The sequence below is a fragment of the Callospermophilus lateralis genome, chromosome 10, assembly GCF_048772815.1.
Source record: "Callospermophilus lateralis isolate mCalLat2 chromosome 10, mCalLat2.hap1, whole genome shotgun sequence".
NCBI lineage: Eukaryota > Metazoa > Chordata > Mammalia > Rodentia > Sciuridae > Callospermophilus > Callospermophilus lateralis.
The window spans coordinates 43,545,679-43,573,474 of NC_135314.1; the positions used below are offsets into that span (position 1 = coordinate 43,545,679).

General features: G+C 43.2%; 1 protein-coding gene across 1 annotated transcript in view; it reads left to right on the forward strand.

The window, feature by feature from the left end:
- Positions 1 to 27,796, forward strand: part of St6gal1 (ST6 beta-galactoside alpha-2,6-sialyltransferase 1) — a 137,922-nt gene that overhangs the window by 35,496 nt on the left and 74,630 nt on the right. The window contains exon 2 of the mRNA XM_076867256.2: positions 1,149 to 1,289. The gene's annotated coding sequence lies outside the window, so the exon portion shown is untranslated. The remainder of the gene's footprint in view (positions 1 to 1,148; positions 1,290 to 27,796) is intronic.

A 27,796-nucleotide genomic window follows, 5' to 3' on the forward strand; every position in this document is an offset into this window, starting at 1 on the left:
GCAGCTACATGCAACCAGACCTGTAGGCATCCTGACAGTGGACCTCCAGGCCCTGGCCAGGTGGCTGCATTCTAAAGACATTTTAATTGAAATCATTTAAATGTTTCTTTAAATTCTTGAAAGCAACTGACATTTAATTTTATGATGATATTTAACAAGTTTTAAAACATACTTGTCTCAGTTCATCTGTCCTGCTATAACAAAATGCCATAACCTGGGGAGATATTTACCATCCCCAGCACCAAAACAAAACCAAAAAAAACCCAAATTGATTTCTGTGAGAAATCAAGATCCGTGAAGAGGCTGTGAGGTTCAAGATCAAATCACCAGCAGATCTGATGTCCAGGTAGAGGGACTGGTCCATTGAAGGCTCCTTTTCATGTGTTCTCACGTGGTGGAAGAGGTGAGGGGGTGACTGGGGACTCTTATGGTGACAGCAGTGCTATTTATTAGGGCTCTATGACTATGACCTTAGGACTTCCCTGTCGTTATCTTGGGTGATGAAAATGGGTAACTTTTCCCCTTCTTTTCACTTCATTATACTCTCCATAATGTATAAATGAAACTAAGTTATTTGGCACAATAAAAAAACAACAAGTACTTTAAAAACAAATGCTGTCTATTAAGGTAGCTAATAATAATCTATGGACTGAAAATTTCGACTCAGTTGAAAATGCTTCCGAAATGAATTAGAAATTGCATTCACATTTGCAATAAGAGAGACAAAATACTAGAGGTGGATGGAGTCTGTGAGCAAACTATTTGATGCATCTCTTGATTGAAACCCACAAATCTGCAATGGTTAACCTAAATACAAGACTTGGGCAGGATCTGTAGTTTTCTTCCCACTAATGGTAGCATCAGGATTCAGTGCCTGGAGTCGAGTCTGCTTTGCTTAATTTGCAACTCACAATGAAATCACAGAAGGGATGGCTGTGGGTGAAGAGATGGCTAGTTTGGGCCTTGGTAAGGAGACTGGCTCCTTCGGGTGAGCGATGTGGTTCTGTAAGGTGCTCTGAAGTGACCAGAATGCCCAGGGCTGGAGGAATTAGGATGAGAGGAGCAAGGGTGCTCTCTGTCTTGCAACTATTGACATATATGCTTCTGGTACTCAGCCTGCAACTTTGCTCTGTTTTTGTCCCCTGCAGGCACGGGTAGAGCCAGTTGTGCAGAGCTCTGCAGTGAGCAGCCCAGAAAGAAGCAATGGGTACCATGGAACCCAGCTGAAATGAACTGCTCCTTTGAGTCTGTCCCAAGCCTTGGTGCCAAGTTTTCATCCCAGTGCTGAGGTAAGAACCCTTGAATCCTTGCTTGGGGAAAGAGACAGCAGAATGCCTCTTTGCAGAAGGGGAGAAGGAAATGCCCTCTTCTAAGGCTCAGAAACAAGGAGCAGTTGCTTCTGGTTTAAACCATGTGCTTCCACCTGAGCTCATCTGGGAGGCAAGGTCATTTGGAGGCAGAATGACATCTTGATAAGGAGTTGTATTTTCTTGGTTGCTGATGAAATTTGAACTCCAAAGAGAATGAATTTATCTTCCAGGTAAGACTGCACCAGATTCAGGTGCATGCTTAGGTGCACCTGTCCTTCCCTGCAAGGGAAGTAAGCTCTTAGGAAACACACACCCACCCACCCACCCACCCACACACACACACATCAGCCTGAGGGAGACAGAGTGACATACATTATGCATTTCATTCCAGTAAATCTATAAAAAAAATTAACTATTAACCTGGATATATTCTGAGTATAAAAGTAAAATGTGGACATTTGGAAAAATATTAATGTGGAAGAAAATAAACATGTAAAATTCTACTGGTGTTACCAGACCTTCAGGTCATTTTCTATTAAGATTACTCTTAAGTTTGCACAAGATGCTGCTTCCTTCTGCAGGGAGATAGAAAGATGTGGCAGAAAGAACACTGAATGAGGAGCCTGAATGAGGAGCCAGACCTTGCCTCTAGTCTGGAATCTTTCCAGAGCTGATTTTTTTAAGTATCCAGGAATTTTACAAGCTGGTTGTTAACAATTGTTAGAAAAAATGTTGGTGGTTTGAAATTGGCCATGGTGGGAAAATGTATGCCACAAAAGTTAGCAAATTTTACAAACCGGTGCTTTTTTTTTTAAACTATATTTTCACTTCTTTTTTTAAATTAATTTTTAAATTTATATATGACATCAGAATGCATTACAATTCTTATTACATATACAGTACAATTTTTCATATCCATGGTTGTATATTCACACCAATTCGTGTCTTCATACATGTACTTTGGATAATAATGTCCATCACATTCCACCATCATTTCTAAACCCATGCCCCCTCCCTTCCCCTCCCACCCCTCTGACCTATCTAGAGTTCCTCTATTCCTCCCATGTTCCCCCTCCCCACCCCACTATGAATCAGCCTCCTTATATTAGAGAAAACATTCAGCATTTGGTTTTTGGGGATTGGCTGACTTCACTTAGCATTATCTTCTCCAATGCCATCCATTTACCTGCAAATGCCATGATTTTATTCTATTTTATTGCTGAGTAATATTCCATTGTGTATATGTGCCACATTTTTTTTTATCCATTCATCTACTGAAGGGCATCTAGGTTGGCTCCACAGTTTAGCTATTGTGAATTGTGCTGCTATAAACATTGATGTGGCTGTGTCCCTGTAGTATGCTGTTTTTAAGTCCTTCAGGCAAACGGGGCTTTTTGTTTTGGAAAATTGGATTGCAACAGTTCCTCACTGGTTCCAGTGGCTACTCTACCATCATGCAAGTTACTCCATCTGTGTGTGCCCCCCCCCCCTTTTTTTTTCTCATTTGTGCACAGCAGGTGCTCAATAAACATTAGCTGCATGGATCAATGGGAGTGATATTTCTGTCCTTGTTATCTCCTAAGATACCTTGTTATCTCCATAAGAAAATGAAAATGAATGTCTTGCATGCATGCCATGAGGCTCTCTGCCCATGTGGGGAGGGGCACAGTGGATTGGGAAACCTTAGGGCTATTGATGGAGAGGAGTTGGCTGTGTTTCCTCCTGTGACTCTCACTCCTGGGGGTGGGGGTCTGTGAATTATTGACACCCTTTCATAAAGGCAGATAAAACCTCCATTTATTAACTAACATCTGGGGCACATTTCCTTCCTAAAAAAAGTCAAGAAGCCAGTCAGAGAAGTGTGAATAGGAAGCCTCAGGATACAGAATGTGAGAGCCAGGAAGAAAATCAGCTTTTGACTCATAATCTCTACTGGGGGAGGGTGTGATGGGGACTTCCTGCCAAATGTGAAATTTCAACAAAAGCCTCTTTCTTCAAGGCCCTGCTGTGGCAGCCGATTAGTTTATTAAATTAGCATAACAGAGTCTCAGCCTCTTTCCTCCCTCCTGCCTGTGTCCTGAAGGAGGGGACAGGGGAAAGGGTGAGACATCAATTAAGCACCAGTGTGTCTTCCTGGATTGTAGGTTCAGAATATTTAAAAGGTGAAAAGCACTGTGGCTGTGGCCATGTGGCCCCACACCTTCATTTTCAGAAACCACGTCACAAAAAAGCTGTTGGTGGTCCGGGCCTGAGCTCAGGCTGGGGGTGGGGCACTGCTCTGAGGCTACTGACCACACCACTGAGCCTTTGCTTATACCTGGCAAGGTCTGGGTCTCCTGGTGCCAACCCCGCCTCTACCCTTTCCAGGCCTTCTCTCGAATCTGCTGCCACAGCCCCAGTGCATGCGTGAGGTACTCTCTGGTAGGATTAAGTCCCCTTCCTCAGAGGGGCTTGATTTTCCAAGCTAGTGGAACCCGTTAAAAAGATCTTACATTTATGAGGAAGAGAAGGGAAAGGTATCTTTTGAACTCATGGTGGTTCCAGGCACTGTGTCCTGTGCTCTGTCTACATTATCTCTTTAAATTTTGCAACAGGACTTATCCCCAGCCTTTATCCTCTCTCCTGCTTGTGTCCTCAAGGAGGGGATGGGGCATCCATCCCCATGTCTCAGATGTAGAAATCGAGTCTCGGGGAGGTAGGTAAAGAGACTTGCCCAAGATATCACAGCCCATAAGCAACAGAGATGTAAAATTAAGCTTGTTTCTGACCTCCTCAGCTTCTCAAAACTAGTGAGTGCTTTTCACAGCAAGTAGAGGCCCACACAGGATTTCCAAGTTCTAAACCCAGTTCCAAAAGGCAGAGTCTCTCCCCTCAGGGAGCATTGGTCCATCTCTCTACAGCCACGTGAACAGCTGCAGTCCAAAGTGCTTGAAGCTTTGGAAAATGCTGCACTGTTCCTTATAATCCCAAGGGCTCAAGATAACACCAGAGCTGAGAGCATCCACAGAGCCCCTACGGCCCAGTCCACTTGTTCTTCTGATGCCCTAAGAGGGGCATGATGCCCATGATCCCCCAGCTCTCCCAGCCAGTTAGCGACAGGGGCTTCTCAGACTCAGGACTCTCAGAACACTTTCCAGGAAACACACCAAGATGAGCATGTTTGGCTTTTCCTCCACGGCTGGGGAAGAGAGTACTCCTTTGGCAAGATGGATTTATTTCAGTTCCTTAGATATTTACTGAGTGCCTGCTGTGTGTCCAGCTGAATATTTCAGCCTATTTGGGCAAGAAATTCTGGCCCACTTTTGGGCAACTGATCTGACAAGGGGCAAGGAGAGGAGGTTCCCTGTATCAAGACTGCACAGGACATGGCTTCTCCTTCCCCTTCCTCCTGCAACCACACACCTCCCACTTGTCTTTCAATAACTCTAAAGGGGCAAATTCTGTCTTACGTTGTTGTGAATTACCAACACCTTTTCATAAAGGTGGATAAAAGCCCTTCATTTACTGACCAATATCTGGGGCACATTTCTTTCCTGGAAGATTCCAAGAAGTTGGTCAGAGATGTGTGACAAGGAAGCCTCAGTGATATTGAACTTTTAGTGCTCAACCTGTGAACTGGAAAATAGTAGAACATGAGCGAGGGTTTTGGAAGATCCTCACGGAGGGCGGGACTGAGGGGAAGAGTCATCTGGGAAGCTCTTCTCAGTGCAGGTGCATGTTCTGCCCTGGAGCGGGGCCTAATGGGGTTGCTGAGTGCAGGTTCATGGATAATCGAGAATCCTTTTCATTGGTGGCATCTGATCGACTTCAGAAAATGGAGAAGCTCAATTCTGCAGAAGATGGAGTACGGGCTGAGAGAGTTCCTTGGAAGGCTGGCTGGTTAGCCTTCCCCTCCTTTCTGTGAGAAGTGGAGATCCAGAAAGCGGAAGGGCTTTGTTTATCACACAAGTGGAACTGGATGGAGTCTGTTCCCTTGAGTGGTCAGGATCCGGCCTCACACCAAACCACTTTGGCTTCTAGGAAAGGCTGCCCTGGGAGCAAGCCCAGCCCACATCCTGCCTTAGTCTGCCTGTTCCAGAAGACTTGGCTGTGGGGGGCATTTGTGGCAATGACAACCTGGGATGGGGAAGGTGTCATCTCAGTGACGCAGAGATGGGCAGCCTCAACCCCTCACCTTCCTTCTTTCACATCCTCCTTAGGCCAGAGAACTATGGCTTGTGACTACAAGCTGGGGATTTGGCACTGTAGAGAGGCTATTCGAATATAGGGTAAAGTGCCCAGTTTTGAAGATGTTTAACCCAGATTTGAGCCTGACCAGGACCACCCAGGCTTTCTGACCTGATTCCTCATCTGTAAAATGGGCTGAATTCATAATAATTTCTATAAAGTTTTTCCCCATAAAGCAGATGCCTATTAAATGGTACCCATTATTATTTTTCATGCACCTTTACTGAAGTTTAATGACAAATCAAAAGCTGCACATATTTAAATTGCACAACAAGTTTTGATATATATATACACACTCAGATTATTCCCATAATCATGTTGATGAACATAACCACTACCCCACCCCTAGTGTCCATCCTCAGGTATCCCTCCCTTCTGCCCCTTTCTATTACCTTCCTCCTTCCCCTAATAGCCACTAATCTGCTTTCTATTACTATAGATTAGTTTACATTTTCTAGAACTTTATGGAAGTGGAATTATACAGCATGCACCCCTATTTCACTCAGCATAATTATTTGATATCCATTTATGTTGTTGGATGTATCATTAGTTTGTTTCTTTGTTGCTAAATAGTATCTGATGGTAGGGATGTACTGCAATCTAGCCATTCATCTGTTGATAAATATTTGGGTGGTTTTCAGTTTGGGACTCTTAAAATCAAGCCACTAAGCATGTTTAAAAAAAAATTGTGGAGATATGCATTCATTTCTCGTGAATGAAACACCTGGAAGTAGAGAATGGCTGTGTATTCTCTTAGCCTTTTGAGAAGCTGCCAGATGGTTTTCTGGAGCGGCTGTGCCATTTTACGTTGCCACCTGTGGTGCATTAGAGTTCCAAGTGCTTTGCTTCCTTGCCAACATTTGGTATGGTGGGTCTTTAATTTTAGTGACTCCAATAGGTATATGGGGATTTCTCACTGTGGTGGTATTTGCGTTTCCCCGGAGACCAAGGATGTTGAACACCTTTTCATGTGCTTATTTGCTATCTACATATCTCATTATGTGAAGTGTTCATTCAGATCTTTTGTCTTTTTTTTTCTTTAAATTGGGTTGATTGTCTTTTTATGATTGAATTGTAAGAGCTCCTTATGTATCCTACAGACAAAGCCTTTGTTGGATATATTTTGCAAGTATTTTCTGAAAATCCATGCCTTGGGCATAGCAGGAGATGGAAGTAAAGATACTCATAATTATAATCTAGTTGAATAAGTACTGTGCACAGAAATGATAGAAGGAGAGTACTCATTTTAAAATGAGAAGTTTACTGGGGAAGAAGATATGAATCTTAAAATTAAAAGTTAGTGGGGGGGTGGGGTGGAAGGGCAACTTAAGTAAAAATTTGTAGGTGCAAAAATGCACAGATATAAGAAATGTCATGGTACCTGCAAAACTAAGAATAATTGATCTGGTTGGAGCATTGGGATTTTGGAGCAGAAGGATATAATCCCAGCTCCCCCACTTCCTGAATGTGCACCTCTTTCTTTCTTTCTTTTAATTAAGAGGTTTTTATTCTGAAACAATTTACGATTCCCAGAAAATTACAAAGGTAGCACAGAGAGGTAACATAGCCTTCATTTAGTTTCTTCCAGTGATTTCATCTTACATAATTACAGTATGATATGAAAACCAGGAATCTGAAATGAGTGCAACGTGTGGACACAGTTTTGTGTCATTTTCTCTGAGTAGATAAATGTAGCCACCAGTGTCATCAAGATACAGAGCTGTTGTGTTACCACAAAAGTCTCGCCTGTGCTTCTCTTTTATCATCACAGTGGCTCCTCCCTTCGTTTTAGTCTGGAGAATGTTGTCACTTGGAGACTGTTCTGTAAACAGAATTATATAATATGTGACCTTTTGAGTTGGTTGTTTGGCTCCCATCGTAATGCCCTACAGGTCCATCAAGGTTATTGAGGTTTTTTTTTTTTTTTGGTGTTAGCTCTTTTTTATGGTTGAATACAGCTCCCTGGCAGGGACATACCCATTTAACTGTTCATCCATTGAAGGATATTTTGGCTGTTTCCTGATTTTGGCTATTACAAATAAAGCTGATATGAACAACTCTGTACAGGTTTTTGTGCAGGCATAAATCTGTTACTCTGGGATAAATTCTCAAGAGTGCAATTGCTGAGTTTTAGTTTTCCAGAAAACTGCCCCAATATTCTGTAGTGTGGCTATACCATTTGCCATTCCCATGGGCAATGGGATCCACTTCCTCCCTGTCCTTGCCAGCATTTGGTGGTTATCATTTTTGTTTTTTAACTTCAGCTGTTCTAAGAGTTGTGTAGTGATTGCTTATTGTGGTCCTAATTCATGTTTCCCTAGGGGCTGGTTGGGTGGCTGTCTTTCTGTCCCCCAGTTCTGGCTGCCCGAATCAAAACTCCCAACTGTATTTCTTGGGTGTTTGAAGCAAAGGATCTGTGCTGATCATCCTCTTCCACCCTTTCCAGAGCTGCTCAGAGTATGACTTTCTTATTCTTTGACCCAGGGGGCCAATTATGGGAGATCCTTCTTCATTGTTCTGGGTGACCCAGAAAAGATGTTTCCCAGAGCTGTACATTTTTCCAGGGAGGATTGGTTGTTCACAGTTGAGCAAACAACCTGTAACTGCTGACATTTTACTGTGCTCTCCACCCTATCGCTCCCTGGAGCTACTGTGCCAACATCTGTACTTACTGGCAGCTGAGATGAAGAAACCACTGGAGTTGGCCCAGGAGGACCGTTTTCTCAGCATTTGGAGTTCTGACAGTGCCAAGGACAGCTGCCCTGGCCTCAGGCCCTCCCTGAATTCAGCATCTTCTACTCTTTCTGTTTGTAGATGGAGAGAAAGCTTCAAAGCACTGGAAAAAGAGTGATTACAGCTAATTATTATAGTGCACTGCTTATGTGCTGTACGCTAAGTGTTCAAACTATATTCATTCATTTAATTTTTACGACAATCCCAAGAGTTAGGCACTATTTAATCTTCATTTTATAATAGAGGAAACACAGGGACACAGAGCAGTCTGATGGCTAGGAAGCTGACATTGGAATGTAGGCAGTATGACAATCATGTCTGTTCCCATGATATGCTATCCTGCCTGAATACTGCTGGTACTGGGGAGAACTTCATGTGGCATAGACCTTGCTCTGTGAACCCGAAGGGCCTCAGGGTCTCCCCTAAGGAGCACATCAGAGAAGAGAATTTTCCATGAGTTTTTTTTTTTTTTTTTTTTTTTCTGGAGCAGGAGCAGTTTGGGATGTTGGAATAGAATATGGAGCAGGTGGGAAGTGAATGCATTTATAGGGAGGATGGGGAGTTCCTTGGAGTTGTGTGCCGGGCATAGGGCACCCAGATGTGAGTGGATCTTGGGTTCTGAGTCCTCACAGTGATGACTGGTCTGTTTCCTGAGCCTATTGTACACTCACTCGGTCTCATGTGTGATGTAGGAAGCTGCTGGAGGAGTATGGTACATGGGCCCTTGACCCTGGGGACTGAACATGGTTGCTCTAGCTTTTAGTTTCTCCACCACTGGCCTGTGCAGGGCTAACCTTGCACCTTGACGGTGCACTGGAGGGTCTCACCAATCCCATCCTACCAATGTGCATCAGGCATGGCTGGAAAAGAGTGTGGGCTTTCTACCCGGATGGATCTGGGGTTTAGTTTCAGAGCTTTGGTGTCTGAACATGTGAGCAGAGCAATAATAGTGTGGGGCTTATAAGCTGTTATGAGGGCTAAGTGGAGTGGTGTAGTGAAGTGCCTTAGGGAGTGTTGGCTCACTTCTGGGGGCAGTGCTGCATTGAATGAAAACTGGATGTGTATCCCTCACCCAAGTTCAGTCAGTAAGAATGTCCATTCACTCATTCAATGATAATCAGCTTTAAAAGAGCACCTGCTATGTGTTTCAGTGCTACGCACTGTGAACACATGAGACATGGTCTTTTGCCTCACATAATATGTGGTCTAAAGGAAGACAAATATTAATTAAATAACACAATCAAATGTAAAAGCATGAATAGGAGGGCGTGGTCATCACGTAGGAAGCTTTGTGGTGCTGTGTGAATGAACCTACGGTCTTCCCCGGGAAGTGATTCTGACCTGGGGTTTGCTTCTTTGGCTTTGGACAGTTGATAAAGTCAATGTGAAACTCTCAGCTGGGATCCCTTTACCTTAGGCCACATCCTGATTATAGGCTGACCCAATGCCTGACCACCCTGGGGCTCTCCCTTATCAACCCAAACTGCTCCACTCTTTACTCTCATCTAGCTTTTCCTAGCTGCTGCTGGACCCAGGGGTACTAGTGGGAGCCTGACCCTGACTCTGAGCCTCCACCTTGTGGATCTGTGGGTTTGGTTTTTTTTGGGGGCGGGGGGCACCAGGGATTGAACTCAAGGGCACTGGACCACTGAGCCACATCCCCAGCCCTTTTTTGTATTTTACTTAGAGACAGGGTCTCACTGAGTTGCTTAGCACCACACTGTTGCTGAGGCTGGCTTTGAACTCGAGATCCTCCTGTCTCTGCCTCCCGAGCCACTGGGATTACAGGCATGTGCCACTGTGCCTGGCTCTCTGTGGGGCTTTTTTTTTTTTTTTTTTTTTTTTTTAAAGAGAGAGTAGGGAAAGAGAGAGAGAGAGAGAGAGAGAGGGAGAGAGAGAGAGAGAGAGAGAGAGAGAGAGAGAGAGAGAGAGAGAATTTTTCAATATTTATTTTCCAGTTCTCAGCGGACACAACATCTTTGTTTGTATGTGGTGCTGAGGATCAAACCCGGGCCGCATGCACACCAGGCGAGCGTGCTACCGCTTGAGCCACATCCCCAGCCCCCTTTTTGTTGTTTTTGAGTGTGCTCGTGGCAGTCACTTTATCACTTAGCTGAATATAGATAGCCACCTTGATGGTTTGATCATCATATGGTCCCTTATAACAACTTATTTGATGGCAAATTTATATTTCATGAAATTAATCCATATGAAGAGAACTTAGTGATTTTTTAAAAAGTAAATTTGTATACTGAATTGTGCAATTATTGCCACAATGTTTGGAACATTGCAGTTGTTAGTTGGTCATCTTTACATGCAAACTACAAGAGAATTATTTGTGTTTTTATGGGATTAGTTCTGTGTTTCCAGCAGAAGGATCTCATTAATCATTTAATCCAATTAGTATTTTTTGAACTTCTTTTTTTTTTAAATTTATTTTTTAGTTTTTGGCGGACACAACATCTTTGTTTGTATGTGGTGCTGAGGATCGAACCCGGGCCGCACGCATGCCAGGCGAGCGCGCTACTGCTTGAGCCACATCCCCAGCCCCTATTTTTTGAACTTCTGCTGGAGCCTATAACTGGGTGCAAAGGGAATAAATAACTGCCTGTGGACAGTGTTGAACATAACCTACTGCATGAATGGAGTTCATAAGCTGCAGGGCAGGTGTTTGTTTTCTACGCTGTGACTTGTACTGGAAGATATGTCAAGGGACTTGCTTTTGGAATAGCGGTGTGGCACTGAATTATTGGCCCAGCAGATAGAACAAAGTGCTCTCCAACCTCTGCAGACAGTGCTAGACTTTGGAAGGCCTAGATACAGGATCATGGAAGGAAGGAGACAGGGTATGCGCTTGACTGTGCCTGGGTTTGACAGGTGAAATTGAGGTGAGGAAGGAAAGAGTATTAGCTTGTCATGGCAGTTGTCCTGTGAGTCTAAGGGATACTAGAGGTGGCCTAGAGTTCAAGGGTACGTCAAGTACGTTGGGTATTGCGGGGAGGCTGGACAGTGGGTGGGAGGACAGTTTCATATACTAGATGGAGGAATTTAGGTTTAGTGGGGTAAACCTAGAAGATGCTGTTTTAAGTCTGAGGAGGGGCTGGATTGTTTGGAGCTGGACTCCAGGAGATTCATTTTGCATGAGGAAAGAGATAAGAAGCTGGAGATGGGTCAGGAAGACTTAGGTAGGAACAGTAGAGAAAAAAGAGGAGTGGTGAGGGGAGTAAATCTTCTCTCTGTCCCCAGCCTCTTCTCCCGGAGGCCCTGCCTGCCCTGTCCATCTGCCTGTTGCATTTGAACCCATCCTTCCAAATCTGTGTGTCCACAGACAAACTCTGCAGCTTCCTGCAGCATGGTGTCCCCCTGCCTTGCCGGATTCCCTCTTACATCCACTTTTCCTCTCCTAGTCCTTCTCCTGTTGCCCAGGAGGAAGGGGAAGGGACAGGAGAAGAAGAACACTGTCCCTATGAAAGGCAGTGCCTGGGAGACAGTGCACAGAGGTTTCCAGCAGAGGTGGCTGATAGTTTCCATGCCACAGAGTTGAGCAAGGCCAGGCCTGAAGGAATGGAGCATTCAGGGTGGGGACCAGTGCAAATTAAGTGGGGTCCTGTGCCTGGGCACCAGCTCTGTGAGTACCAACTTGCCTTTTGTGCCCTATGCACCTCCCTTGCCTCACTCTGGTCCTAGAACAGCTTAAATCCAACCTGCCATCTTACCATAGAGAATTCTGAGGCCCCAAGAAATGCCTGATGGTCCAAGACCACATGGGGAGATATGACCTTCTAGGTCTTCCTGTGCTTTCCTTTGATTTATCATCTTCAGTTGTTTGACATGCCCTTTCTTTTAAATTTTTTTTTGTAGTTGTAGATGGAAAGACTATCTTTATTTTTAATTGTATGTGGTGCTAAGGATCAAACCCAGTGCATCGCAGGTACTAGGCAAGCTCTCTGCCACTGAGCTACAACCTCAGCCCCTGACATGCCCTTTCTATTCCTGTGTCTCTCCCTCCCCCAAGAATTGGAAAGAGAGTAGCTTGACAATGTCTGATCTGTCACTGAAGATCAAGGTCTAATTCTGAGAAATCCATTTGTTGAGTGGCTACTACTACCAAGCCAAATTATTTCATTAAGTTTGTCAAAGAACCTTTCAAAATAAGTATCATTATCTCATTTCCCTGTTGGGGAAACAGGCTTGGAGAGACCAAAGGGCTTGCTTAAAGGTACATAGTTACTAATGGTGCTGTGGGATCCAAAGCCTGTGTTCTTCCTTCAACACCCAGACTTTGCTTCAGTCCAGACATAGTTATGCCTCACGGCTGAGTTAAGGCTGTAACAGTATGAGCAAAGGAGACACAAATTTTTCCACCCTTTTGTCCCCTGCTTGTGAAGGGAGACACCCCTATTCTTCATAAGTGTGCTGTCCCAGGTGTCTCACATCAGCCTTCAGTGGTGATGGGTTATTGCCCACATGAAATCCATGACTCTGTTAATCGCCAGACCAACCGTCACAAGGATCTCTTCCTCTCTGCTTCTGAGTCTTTAAGCTGCTACTGGCAAACATTAATTCTGTAAGAAATGTGACCGTGCCTCCTTCCCCCACTGTGTCCCCCTCATTTCTTCATGCTATACTGTGACTGCCATTGCCTCCCCCAACCTCACCCCCAGAAGAACTCTGATTCACTTCTACCATTTCGCCCTGGTCAAGGCGAGCTATTTTGGCTTCCTCTGCCCTGAGTCCCAGTGAGAATTTGGACTCAGTGTTTTCACTTGTCATTTTAGACTGTTTGCCAGAGTTTGCGGAAAAAGGCTTCTATTATTAATGCCCTTGCTGGGAACAGCTGCGCCCTGCCAGGTTGTCATGTGAGACCTTTGAAAGGCCAGAGCTACAAGGCCCACAGCTCTCTTGGTCCCACTGGGTCAGGTGGAAATGTGATCCCATAAACTGTAAATGGCCAAGGAGGCCGAAAGCGCCTGGAAGGGATTGAGCAGAGTCTCCCCTAGACAAAGCAGCCCCGGGAGTCTGAGCATCACTGGAGGTCCCAGCCCACCCTGGGCCATTGTTTTTGAAGTCCTTTAGTCTGAAGTTTCCTGCCAACATAAAAATGAAGATATTGGCAATCACTTTAGTAAGAGAGAGCCCTCATTCCTTACAGTGGATGCTATCCCCACCACTTGAAATAACTTAGATTTGACCCTCAAAGCAAGGCTTTGCCATGGGTAGGCTCCCTTGTCACTTCAGTGGGCAAGAAAACAGCCACAGAGAGGTGAAGTGAATCATCCTAGGTCATGAGTAAAGGAAGTAAAGGGCAGAGATGGAACTCGAACCCAAGTCTGTCTAGTTGAAAGCTCATGCTCCTTTCAGGATGTTGTGAGGCACCAGACATGACATAGTGGTTATCAGTTTATCCCTGTAGTTGGTCCCAGCTTCTCTCCTCTCATCCTGTCTCTCCCCATGTCTTAATATTTTGGGGAGCCTGGTATTCCCATGGGGACTTAATCAGAGTTTAGTATTAGCCAGGCCAGGGTAATGGGGTGGAGAGTGGGGTACCGGTCAGGAGTGAGGGAAGATGGGGTCTGGCCCCCTCTTCACCTCTTCATGCCCCATCAAAGCTCCTGTTTCAATTTAGGCGTTCACCATGAAGTTTAGAGAAAGCAGTGTAATGATGTCACCTGCTTACTTAGAAAACTTCTAGAGTCCCAGTTTCTTGCAGGATAAATTGGAGTTAGACACACTCATGCCTGGAGCAGGTGAAGCCATCTCCCATTCCACTGGCCCTCATATTCTCACCCCACTTGCTGCTTCTCGCCATCCCTGAGCATAACAGGTCACTTTCACAGCTGAGTCTTTGCCTGCCACGCGCTCAGTGGGGATTCCTTGATCTACTAGGTGAACTTTTCTCCATCTTTCAAAACCCAGGATGAACTTCACCTTTTCTGACTTCCTGTAGCTGAGTTGGAACACCTTGGCCCTTAGTTCTTAATGCCTTACAGTTTTCCACCCATTGGTTTATGATCTTTCTTTCCCCTAAACCTTCGGTCACAGTGCATCACCTGTACTTGGGGCCCATCTATGTGAGTGAATGAATGAGGACTAATAAAACAAACTATGTTCTAAAGTATGAGTCATGGGTGGATTACTTTACCCAAAATATTAGGTCAGAGGAATTTAGAGAAAGGAGAGGTAATAGGCTAAAAGTTAATTGACAGGTGGGTCAGGCACTGGACAGAGAGCAGGATTGCAAATGAGCCCAGAACAGAGTGCGAGAGGGTCCCAGAAAGGCGAAGTAACTAGAGCGACCTTATTGGGGAGTGAAGCACAGGCACTCCTTGTTCCTCATGCAAGACTCTCCAACTCTGTGTCTGGCCTGCCTCCCAGAAGAGGAGCTCCATGGGGCAGGGCAGGGTAGGACCTCCAGAAAGAGTGGGGATTCCATAAGGAAGTGGGCAATGGCTGTACAGAACAGGAGTAACAGCAGAGGCTGGAGGAAGTCCAAGGCAAACTTTCTTTCCTTGCTGTGGTGCTCATGGGAATCCTGCTGGTTGGAGCTCCTGCCTAGTGGCAGCTTCCAAGGATGCAACAGGAGCTGGGTCCCAGCAGGAATTGGGACCTAAGAGCTGAATACATATGTCATTCTGTGCCACAGGTCCTCCTTCTTATGAGAAGTTGCTAGGTTTAGTTCCTTAGTGCTTTGGAGATGGCTAGTTTAAATCCTGAGCTTAGTCACTCTAATTAGAAGTTGTGTGGCACTGATAAAAATAATAGGGATGTTATAAGGTCATTAAGATCAGAGATGATGATGATTTCTGTTGAGAGCTTTTCACATGCCAGGTATTATATAAAGTGGCTTATGACCATTATCTCCCTTATTCCCCTGAATACCCTCCTATCAATAGATGCTGTTCTTATTCTGAAATCACAGATATATAGCTGAGTTTCAGGGATGTTAAGTTGCTGAGATCATGTAGTGAATAAATGATGGAATCAGGTTGTGACTTTACTACTGTGCCATTGACCCTGATTTGTCTGACCCCATGAATCACCTAGGTCTCTTGTCAAAAGAGCAATCCCCAGGCGTAGTCTCAGATTGTGTTTGAGCCCAACTGAGGTGGGGCCTAGGTGCAGTAGATATAATAGGCACCCTGGGTGATAATCGAATCCAGCAAGTTTTGGAAACAGTTTTGTGATTTCTTGCCTGTGAAGTGTTTCTCAATAAATGTTAGCTGTTACTACATAAGTATATTGAAAGGGTAACTCATTGTAAAAGGATATTCATCTTTTTAATTCTTATCAGTCCTTGAACCATATCTCAAAGATTGGAGTCAAGAGGAAGTAGACTCTGGATGAGTGAATTGACATTCTGAAGATCTCAACCCAGAACCACCTGCAAATAAAATGAGCTCTCTTTAAAAGTGTTTAAGCAATTGGTGCTACAGTGAGTTGGGTGTGATGGTGCAGCTGTTGGTTCTTATGGACCTGCACTCAGTGTTTATTCTATGCATGCTTCAGGGGATATTCCTACACCCAAGAGGTCTTGGGGTGTGCTAATATTCTAGAGGAGTGGAGTGGAGCAGGATGCAAAGTAAGGAATGATTGCAGTTCTAGGAGAGACAGAAGGAAGGGAATGTGAAACAAAAAAACTTATTGGAGCAAAGAATGATTTGTGAATTGGGCAACACTGAGAAAGAGAAGTTTAGAAGATGAGCTCTCTGCAGAAGTGAGCTCTCTGCACAGTGTGCTCTCTGCACAGTGTGGGCACTGAGCTTTTATAGGCTTCGAGGCAGAAAGACAAAGAAACCATATTTGATTAGCTGGAATAGAAAGACCTTGTTTGGAGGTTAGTAGGTAGCTTCTGATTGGGAAAGCCTCATGTTTCAGTTGACTGTTTGCATTGAATTGGATGTCGGTTTGCTTACATAAGAGCTCCAGTCATGGAAACAAACAATGTCAGGCCAAAGACCTCCTTATGTGCCTTAACAGAGGGCTGGTAGAGGCTGAAGCCAGCAGTTATTTCTGGGCCATCATCCCCTGTACTGAGTAACCTACACCCAAGTCTCCTCTGGAGTTCCTGAGCCTCTGGAACTCACAGTCATGCTATAGTGTGTAAAGGCACATCAGTTTCCTCAGGGACTGGTGGTTGACAGATATCTTTCTGTCTCTTGTCTATTTTTGAGTTCTCAAGGCCCATCTGTAGGCATAAAAATTACAGAAGATAGTCAGGGAATATTGTTCTAGCAGCTCCTAGAGAAAGGCTTGCCCTACCCTGGTCCATTGATCTTCTCTTTCCAATCTTAGCCTTGACGATAAACAATTTTTGAATTGTTTATTTACTATCTTTTCTTCCAGCAGCTCCTTTAGCTTCCCACCAACCTGAGAACCCTCAGTTTCTTATAGACTAAGAGTGTCCTAAAGACACTCTTAAAGCTGAAAGAGACCCACTGAAAGATCATCCTCGGATACTTCCATTCCAGAGATCAATAAATACACAGATCCACAATAGCTACCACTGTGGTCACTGGCTGTGTGCCGGGTGACTTGCCTATCTTTTCTCATTCAGTTCTCCCAACATCTCTGATTGTGGTCATGTGATGGCACAGATCCTAATTCCTATTGTACAAATGAATAAACTAAGACTCAGAGAATTCAACTAAGTTCCCTATATGACAAAGTTAGAACACAATGGAGCTGAACATCCAACTCAGGTCTGTGTGGCTCATAAAGTAGAACTTACTATGCCTGTGTCACTTTGCCTTACTGGAATATTAGGAAGTCCCACTTCTTTTAGTGAGAAGGAAACTTAGGATTTGGTTACCCTGATTGGTGATAAAGAGGGCAGCTCTATGCAGATTGCATCACAGGGATGGCAGATCCCCACGTTCAAATTGGAAGTCATCCTCGATTTTTTTTTTAAAGGGAGAGAGAAGAGAGGAGAGAGAGAGAGAGAGAGAGAGAGAGAGAGAGAGAGAGAGAGAGAGAAATTTTAATACTTATTTTTTCAGTTCTTGGTGGACACAACATCTTTATTTTATTTTATGTGGTGCTGAGGATCAAACCCAGTGCCCTGCATGCACTTTACTGCTTGAGCCACTTCCCCAGCCCCATCCTCCATCTTTTAAAGTGTGGATGTTCATGACCTTCCTCAAGCCATGTCCTGGTATTTGCAGCAGAGATAGGTGGCTGGTTGCTCATGATTCTCAGTGAGGCTCCATTCATGCTAATGATGGTGGCAGGTCCCCAGGGAATGTGTGTCTGCAAGCCCCTGGGGCTCTGTGGCAGAGATGTGGATGTCCAGCAATTTGATTGCTACTGAGGATGATGACAGCTGGGTGGATGAAGTAAAAGGAAGGAGCATTTCTCAAACTTTGAACTTGAGACCAAAGTGAATCTGAGTGTATTAACTTGGGTATGGACACCACCTAAGTTCCCCATCACTGTCTGCCAAGCACAAGGAGATGTTATCTTCTAGTGAATAGATCTGATGTCTTAGAAAAATAAAAACCCTGCAAGAGTGGCAAAGGAACTTGAGGGCTTTCTCCAACTCAAGCTGTATTTTTTATAGCTATGGTTTAGAGCTTTCTCATAGTCATGCTAAGATGGAAGGTCTCTTCCTAGTTCCTTTTTGAATTGTTTATTTACCATCTTTCCTCCCAGCTGCTCCTTTGGCTTCCCACTCAACCTGAGAACCCTCATTTGCAGCTTCTCCATGTTATCCTAGTGACCACTGACACTGGCCCTGGGCACCTGCTTATACTAAAGGAGCTTGCTCAGATCTCCTATTCTTGAGGCTTCTTTCTATATCCAGCCATTTCAAGAACAGTCGCCATCTTCGTTTCTAACTCCAGCTGGGTGTTATCTTCTTCTTGAACTTCCTTGTAGAAATGTGTTCCCTAATACACAACTTACTCTTTCATGATAACAGTCCCATGTCATTTGTTCAACTGTTTTGTTTTCTGCCTCAGGTATGTTAAGTTTGTCTCTAAAGAGTTTCTGAGAACAAGGACTATAGTTTCTGTGGAGATTGGCTGTGTTTTAGCTTCACACAGTGTCTAGCAAGTCACAGGTAGCTAATAACATTGTTTTTTCATTTGTCCAGCAGATGTTTATTGGATACTGATGATGGTCTGCACTAGATATAAAGATGGTGGTGCTCCAGACCTGATGGTGATTGAAGGGAAGCAAACATGGAAATTAAAATGATACTTTGATTAAAGTTATAATTGTGACTTAAGCAAGATTTATGGGGAACTCAGATGAGAAACAATGAAGAAAAAAGATGAAAAAAAAATAAAAAAAAGATGGAGGCAGATTTAAGAAATATTTTCAGATCAGAATGAATAGCAATTTGTGACCTATTAGGTGATTCAACACATTTTACAGCCTTATTTTAAGGATTATGTGGTACTGGGAAGGACAAGTGATCCAGGAGCACTCAGGGTGAAGGATGACTTGAATGTAGGGTAAGAAAGAAGAAAGAGTTGAAGATCTCAAGCTTAGAAAGATAGTAGGAAGTAGTGAGAGGGAGGGGGTTATAATTGCTGACATACATTGGGGTGCTTATAACTGTGTGCAAGGTTATTAGCATAAATTGCTTCATTTTTTCCTCATAATAACCCTGAAAGGTAGGTATGGTCATTTTCTACATTTTGAAGATGGGGTAACAGAGTAGTTGAGTACCTGTCCAAGACCACACAGCTGGGAAATGGTGGAGTTAGGTATAAACCAGGAACTCCAGAGCAAACACCTCTGCAGCTGTTGGAGAAAATCAAGCAGCTGTTCAGGGATGTGCCAAAGCCATTATGCTATTAAGTCCCAGAGTCATATCTCCCGCCATCCACCTGTCTCCTGAGCTCTAGACTTCCCCTAAGACCTCTGCCCACCTCACACTCTGTTTGACAGTCTAATCTCAAACTCACCTTATCCCACACTGAGCTTCTGACCTTCTCTGCCTGTGGACCTGCTCTCCTCTGGTCTTCCCCTTTGAAAGCAGCACCACCCTTTTAGTTTCCTTGAGCCCCACTCCTTGAAATCATTCTCCACTCTTCTTTTTTTTCACACCCTCATCTAAAACATCAGTTGTGATTCTCAAAGCCTATCTGAAATAGACCCACATCTCACCACCTTCACTGCAAACACCTAGTCTAAGCCGGGAGTCTCTCTCACCAGGAGTACTATGGTGGCTTCCTGGGCATCTTCCTCTTCTGGTCACCACACAGTGAACTGAGCGATTCTGGTGACCTTCAGTCAGGTTGAGTTGTTTCTGTCCTTACACCTTGAAATAGCTCCCATTTCACTCAGTAAAAGCCAAAGTCTTCACAATGATCCATGAGGCCTCCCGGTCTCCTCCCCTGGGTCTCTTCCCCTCTGAGTCCTCAGCCCAGCACTTCCTACCCATCCACCTTACTCACACTCCACTCTACTCCGTTCCGCAGAGCACTTAGCATCTTTAGGATACTAAATAACTTACTTGTTTGTTATATTTATGGTTTTTTAAAAAAATGTATCTCCTTCTGCTAGAATGTACAACTGTAAGGGTGGTGACCTTCATTTGGTTTAGCCCTGTTGTATCCTAAGCACTAAGAATTGTGATTAGCACAAGGTAAATGCAGAATGTAAAGGTCTCAGTTTAAGCATTTTTTGAAAGAATGCAGTTCAGAGTCCAGAGGAGATGCCAAGGGGCTGGGCTAGATGGATGCAGGAATCTTTTTCCTGCAAAAGTCAGAGTGAGGGGAGTCTACCTCCAAGGTGACCCCTGGAGAAGGGGCCATTGCAGGGCTGGCAAGAAGCTGGTCACCAGAGGAGGCCCAGATGGGCAGAGAGGAGGGATATGGGGAGGATGCTTGTGAGGCATTGGAGGGAGGGAGTTTGAAGAAGACCCAGAAGGGCCCGATGGAAGTAAGAGCTGGAGGGGCAGTCCTTAGATTTGCAATTAGAAAAGCAATCGCTGTGGGCCAACTTCAATTATTTGAGGAACAAGTAGAAATAAGGAAGTATAGGTAACTCAAAATATCCTGCCATGAGGAAGGAGAGATTAGGTTGCTGTTTGAGGAAGTGAATTCTTTTTAGTTTTTTTTAAAGCTATTTAAAAATAATTGGGGGTGAGTTTGGGTGGGTGAGTGGGGGACAGGAAATGACACATTCAGTTAATGATATCCAGCCTGGCTTATGAAATATGCAAATGCCAAAGAGTTGCTACTTGTTCTGATGCCCTAGCATGGTGCCCAGCACATAGTGGGTCCACAATAAATATTTGTTGAATACTATATTTAATACTGTAGAATTTAGTGAAAGGTTCTGTATGGATGAGAGTAAAGTTCTGTCTAATATAGGAGGGTTGCTTTGCTGGTTAGTGAGTGATATCTTTTTCTTTTTAGTGACACATGCCTGAGTGCTTCGTGCAACTGAATGTGGTTAAATTTTGGTTTCCTCTTTTCTGCACAGTGCTGGTATTTCTAAGAGGCACATCTTCAGGTAACTCACTTGACTGGCTAGATGACATTTTACTTAACAATTCTGTTGTTCAAGGAGAATGAGACAGTTGGCCAAACCCAGCAGGAAGTCCTTTGGACTGGAGTTCGAAGTTGGTGCCAAGATCAGCTGTCTCACACCAAGTCGAGCTGCCTCTCTGGGGGTTGGATATAAATGAGCTAAGGTCATTTCCTTTGGATTTTATAAACAGAAAAATGCCAGGAAAGTGGCGGGTGAAAGAGCCGGGACGTGAAATAGATATCTAGAACCAAATCCCTCCCCACTTTTAAAATAAATAATATACAAAGAATGCAGGCTTGGTTTCCTGATGGTGGCAAATGACATAATGTTTACACATATCCTGGGAGAAAGCAGACTGTTCAATTCCTGTTTCACTCTGTCTTCTCTGAAAAGAGACAGATTAGCAGACTGTGGAGGAGAGGATAAAAGAAGGAAATACACCTGAGTGCTTATTAAATCTGCCGTGTTCCCGAATTGTGCTGGACACATGCACATCACAAGCACCCCATCTGGTAAAGGGCATTGTGTCAGTGTTTCACATAATGTACCCGAGGTCACACAGCTTAACAAAGGGGAGAGAGGATAGGGCATACCATGGGGAGAGAGAAATTGAAGCCTATAACCAAAGAGTAATGAATCTAAGAAATGTAGGCATTTCTTAAAATCAGCCAGATTCCCTAGCACCCAGCACAGTATCTCATTCTTGGACTCTTGATAAATATTTATTTATCAAGGGGGATGGTTGGTTGGTTGGGTGAATAAGTTAGTAGGGCCCTGAAAAAAGTTACAATTTTTTTTCTGCAGTACTATTGGAGGACCTCAGGGTCTTCTGGAGAATGAGATTAATTTAGGGAGAGAGGAATATAATTTTGGTTTTCAAAAAGGATGATTATAAACCAACAACACCAGGCAATAACTGAGATGACCTATATAAAATGCATAGCACATGGTAGCACTTAATGATCCCTTTCATACTTAAGGAAATTATTAATTATCATCAAATACAAATAGGCCTCCTGATTTTTCTTGCCTGGGATTGGAGACATAGTTATCATGCCCTGAAACTTAATTTAGGGCTCACATTGAAAATCACTCTAGGTTTTCTCTAACCATAATTTCTTACTATACAGGGTAATCTCTTTCCTATTGCAGTCACACCGGCCTGTTGGATCTCAGTTTCAATTTCTCTTAGCGATGCCTATATATGAAGTTTGCATATAGCTCCATAAGCTGTATTTTAAAGACCATCCCAATAATGCCTTTAATTTTCAGACATTTTTGTAAGATATAGAAAAAGGAAACTTTTAATTCACATTGATTATGATGATAACTAATATAGAACAATTCTATTAGACAATTAATATCTTTGTGTCCTCAGTAATGGGGGATTTATATTTTCATAGACAAGATAGACATCGTGGACTGGACAAAGGTTCAATTGGCTTGCATGTAATGCTTCAGTGTCATTGAAGGGTACTAATTTTTGTTGTGCATCCTGGGATACTACTTTTCCTCATCTCTACCTCATGATTTAGATGAATGCATAGAGGACTTCCCAATCACATTTGTGGGTGATGTAAAGCCAGGAGGGTTACCAAATATTGTATGTGCCGGAGTCAAGGTTCTTTATAAACTTAACATGCTAGAAGAAGAACTGAGTGAAGAAAGAGTGCCCTAGGATGAGATAAAGACCTACCCATAGGTTCCAAATACCAATGGTAAGGCGAGGCAGAGGAGGCAGTATGGCTAATGAGTGGGACTTGTAAGAAAGACTAGTAAACTCTATTTTCATAGATGCTCAACTAAGCGAGGGTCATTGGTATGAGCTAAACAGAAACTCTTAATATTTTCATTGTGGAGATGTAGTCTTTCTCCCGTTCTTCACTAATTGGATCACACCTGGAAACTGAGTGATGTGAATGAATGGGAGTAGGCCCAGAGGAGAGTGAACAGAAAGAGTAAAGGAAAGAGTTCAGAAACCATGTTATTTAAGGAATGGTCCAAAGACTCAGAATGTTTAGCTTGAAAAAGAGCAGGTTTAGGGGAGTGTCATAGTCTTAAAAATACAACAGACATTTGTTTCAATAGAGAATACAGCAGATAAAAATTTGGAGGCTTCAGGAGTTCAATCCAGTGGAAATACAAAGTTTTTCATAATATTTGGTTCTGTATGGACTATTTTGGAAGAAGGGACTTTTGTCATTGGAGGTGTGAAAACAGATGCTTGCTGGCCATTTTTTTGTTGCAATTGAGTCAGGAGGTTGTTCATTGACTGTCTGCTAAGGTCTTTTCTAACCATGATGGTGATTCTTTGAGAGACATGGGCTCCATGTGCCATGAACAAGGGAACCTGGGTGACATTGTTGGTAGGCTAGGATGCAGAGCTGACAAGGGATATCTTCCTGTATTTGATTTGCTTTCAGCATAGAGAACTTAACAGTTTTGTATTTGATAAAGTAATTAGCATTGCAAAGTGCCTACCAGGTAGCATTTGCTACTTGAAAAATAGCAGCATAACTATAAGGCATTTGAATTTGAGTGTCTTCTTCTAAGGATTGCAGGGATCCTAAGGAACTCCTGGATGTTCCACCAACACTGTTCCAGGTAGGCTCAATCAAGTCCAATCCTATTTCATTAGAGGAAACCTTCCTTCTCCACTCTTATTTGTAGGGAAGGTCTTTCCTATGTGTATGATAGATATGGGCTTTGGAGTTGGATGAATTGGGGTTGAATCCTAGCTCTGTACTAGTTGCATGACCTTGGGCTCTTCATATAAAAGTTCTAATCTTCATCTACAAAATGTGTAGGGTTTGTTTCATCCTTTCAGGTTCATTATGATAATTAGGGAGAAATTACCTAGCAGCATAGCACCTGGCACATTCATGTTCAGTCAGTCATGCTGATGTTTGGGATGATTATTGATAGATATCAGTCTTGACATATATTCAATCTCTTGTGAGTCACTATCTGATAAGAAGATTTCCCTGGCTGGGATCTGATGGAGTTGGAATGGAGTTTACCAGCACCACCTTTTCTCTCAAACCATTGCAGTCTTTTTTAGATTTCCTCTAATTACATTTCAGTAAATAATAAAGTTGCCTCTCTGTATATACATGTTCCTAAACCATAGATTAAACCAACCATGGATGGAAAATATTTAGAAAAAAATCCCCAAAGTCTGCATCTATATAGATTTTTTCCTTGTCATTATTCCCTAAACAATATAATACAGCCACTAATGGTATTTATATAGCATTTGTATTGTATTAAGATTTATAAGTGATCAAGAGATGATTTAGAGAATGTGTATAGGTTATATACAAACACATCATTAAAAAAACAACAACATCATTTTATATAAGTAAGGGACTTGAGCCCCACAGATTCTGGTATCTGAGAGGGTCCTGGACCCAGTTCCCATGAACTCCTCCCAGGGATGACTGTGTAAACCAGCTCCTGGATTTGCCTTGAGGACTAAGGTGCTCATTCCATTGAGTTCTCCATCACTGCCTGTCATGGTTGTCTGCCTCTTTAACTTCTCCACTCCTGTTTGCAGGCCAGCTGCGAAGAGCTGGGCAGGGTTTCACAGTATCGGTATGAATCACCTTGCCAGGCCTCTGTTCTTGTTGGTAACCAAGTAACTGTTTCCCCCCCCCCCACCCCAAGTAGTCAAGACCTTTGCCTGGAAACTTTTAGTTTATAACATGGGGGGAAGCAAGGTGGGATCTGGCCAGTTACCCTTTCCTGAATGTGCTGTGGTTTGGCTTTTCAGTCAGTCCAGGTATTTATTTTCTCTTGGATGGAGCATGATTCTCCTATAGGTACTTCATGATTCCATTCATTCAGGGATACAAAAGTCATTTCTCAATCTAGCAGTATGTTAGATGCCTGGGCTTCAGAGGAGATTAAGGTGGTTCCTGCTTTCTGCAAATTCACACCTAATTGAGAGACCGATATAGAGACTGTAAGTGTGGGTCAACCCAGCATGCAGCTGAGGACGAGTATCCTAGCTCAGTTGGTGGGCAGGGAGATGTTGGGTTTCTATACTGATTTAAAAAAGAATTTTTTTGGGAGTGGGTAGATTATCTCTTCCAGCTTCAACAGATCTCACAGGTGGAGTTATGTGTTCTTGTGACTCGGGTTTCATAGAAGCACGGATTATTCACCTGACAGCTTTATCCTATACTGGGCAGGGGTGTCAGTAGCCCTGGTACCTCTGTGATGATCCCCACTCATGTCACTTCTTTTATGCTGGGTGTAGGGTTGTTGAACTTGTTTGCAGAAGTGAGTTCCACGAAGTCACAGAGCTTGACTCTGCTGACCTACCCATAAGAGAAGTTGGAGCAAGCTTCTCTTCCCCAGCCCTCATAATCTTTAGTGATATTAGTGAGTCCAGTGCTTTGAGAGGTCTTTTGGATACCATTCGGGATACCGTTCTACTATCTTTCATCTCCCTCAACTTCAGCTGACCTTCCACTTGGCCAAATCCATTCTGAGGACAGGAATCTAGTTTTTCAAACTGAGTCCATTAGATTTGCTGTGACACCTGAGAGCAGTTTCAGTATCAATCCTAAGTATCTTTTAAAATTCTAAAAATTCTAAAAATAGTGCATGATCATGAACTTAAATGTCAACAACAAATATTTGATGCCTACTCTTTTGGGAATCCAAAGGCAGGAGTCTTGTTGGTACCTTATGTGGTCCCCACCCATAAGGTGCTCATCTCTCCAGGTCACACGGTTCCCACTGCGGGTCTGCATTGATGAGGCAAAGCCTTCAATAACCCATCCAACATGGCCCATCCCCTGGAATTCTTCCTAGAATGACAAGATTGGTTCTGTGAAAGAAGACAGCTGTTTCCCCCATCCCCAACACTCACCACCCCTTGACACCTAGAGCTGCCTGTGGGCTGGGCCTGTGATTTGAGTATCCATGTCCCCCTTAGCTTCTCTTTGCAGGCACTTGATAAAAACACACATGAGGAATCCAAGTAGCAAGTTCATAAAAGAATCTGTGCCTGGGTCAAACTCCTTGTGGCCACTTCTTGGTTTACTCTTAGGTAGGACACATCCATTTTGGTTCCTTCTCATGAACAGCCAGTCTGACTCAGTGACTAAGGTGTCATAATATCCCAATGGAGTTTTAAAGAAAAAATAGTGTCTTTTTTTTCTTTTTCTTTTGCTCATGGGGTTACTGTCACGTGTACTTCTTTCATTCTAAACTAGTCATTTCTACTCCTCCTCTCTCAAGTATGTCAGCAGGATTGAAGGGAAGATGTAATGTGAACCAGAGAGTCTGGAAGTGAACTTGGACCATGTGAGAGCTTGCAGAAACCGTTTATTCCTTGGGGTCACAAAGCAAGTCACCCTCTAATTCTCAGACAAGTCAGCATTTTGTTGTTGATTTGTGTTTTGTTTTAGAAAACAAAGAGGTCCAATTAAATGATTGCCTTTAAGACCTTCTTCCTACTCCCAGGTAGCAGTATACCAGGAAGGAAAAGAGTGGGCTTGGGGAATAAGAACTGAATCTTGGTTCTGTCCCTTTCTAGTTGTGTGGGCTTTGGAAAAATCATTCATGTTCTCTAGCTTCATTCAGCTTCCTTGCTATAGAATAATGCTCCACAGAGTTTATTCAGAAGATTTAGAATGAAACACTCAGAATACTGCTCTGTGTAAGTGTTGCTTACAATAATGATGGTGATAATAATAATAATGACAGAATAACAACAACTGGATACAAAACTCTCTGCTGGCAGGAGGCAGACCTGGATGTACTTCAGAGCAACTTTGCGCCCTGAACCACTCCGCATGTTTCTTAGCTTCTGCAGGTTTCTGTGTCCTAAGATGTGGTTATCTTCAGCCCTGAATATCAACTCTAACACTAAGGACCCTGCAAATCTTCACCTTGGAGAAGCAAAATATGAGCATACAAAGTACCATGTTATTTCCACTCAATGGAGCACATTTTAAAAAAGAGTTTGGAGAGTAATTAAAATGATGGCCATAGTTCTGACGGCCACTTCGTCAGCTTAACTGAAGTGCTTTACCCAAATGCACATGGGAAGACTGGATCAGGGGCTCCCTTCGGCTCTGCTCTGTAACAGATGTAGTCCCCATGTTTAAATATTTGTCTTTCTAGTGTAACATGATGCTCTGCTGAAGATAATTACTTCCTCCGGTACATAGAAGAAGACATAGAGAAGCCTTCCAGAGCTGGAAGCTAACCCAGCTGTGTTGGATTCACTCAGCCAACTTTTCTATGGGTTTTCAAGTTTGTATAAACAGACCACGTAGTCTATATTTCATGGTTATTTAAAGCAGGGAGAGTTTTTGTTTGACTTTCATTTATTGCACATGAATATCCATACAAAATAATAAAGTAAGATGTTGTTTTAAATGACTTATAATTCAGCTGTCTATATTTTTTATTTTACCTGTAAATATTTTAATATATAAGTTTAAAAATTAAGGACTCTTTTTTTTTTGAGAGAGAGAGAGAATTTTTTAATATTTATTTTTTAGTTTTCGGTGGACACAACATCTTTATGTTATTTTTATGTGGTGCTGAGGAACGAACCCAGCGCCCTGTGCATGACAGGTGAGTGCGCGCTACCGCTTGCTCCACATCCCCAGCCCCAAGGACTCTTTTAAAACAACTTCCAACAATATACTGTTATCACATTTCAACCATGAACTATTCTTTAATATCATCAAATGTGGAGTCAATAATCATATTTCCCCAAATGTCATGTGTGCGTGTTTGTGTGTGTATGTGTATATATATACATCCACAGACCATGTATATATGGTCTGTGGGTGTGTAAAACTTGTAATACATTTTGTTTATTCAAGTCAGGATCCTGATAAGGTCATCCCTGTATTGCAACAAATTTATAATGCTGTTAACATCTTAAAATGCCTTCAATAAAAAGTTTTCCAAGGGAGGGAGATTTTCCACCCAGAACACTGATTTTGGAACCAGGCCTTGGTAAATTTTGTATGACTTCACTCTCTGTATGTGCAGAGGTGGACACACTCCTACCG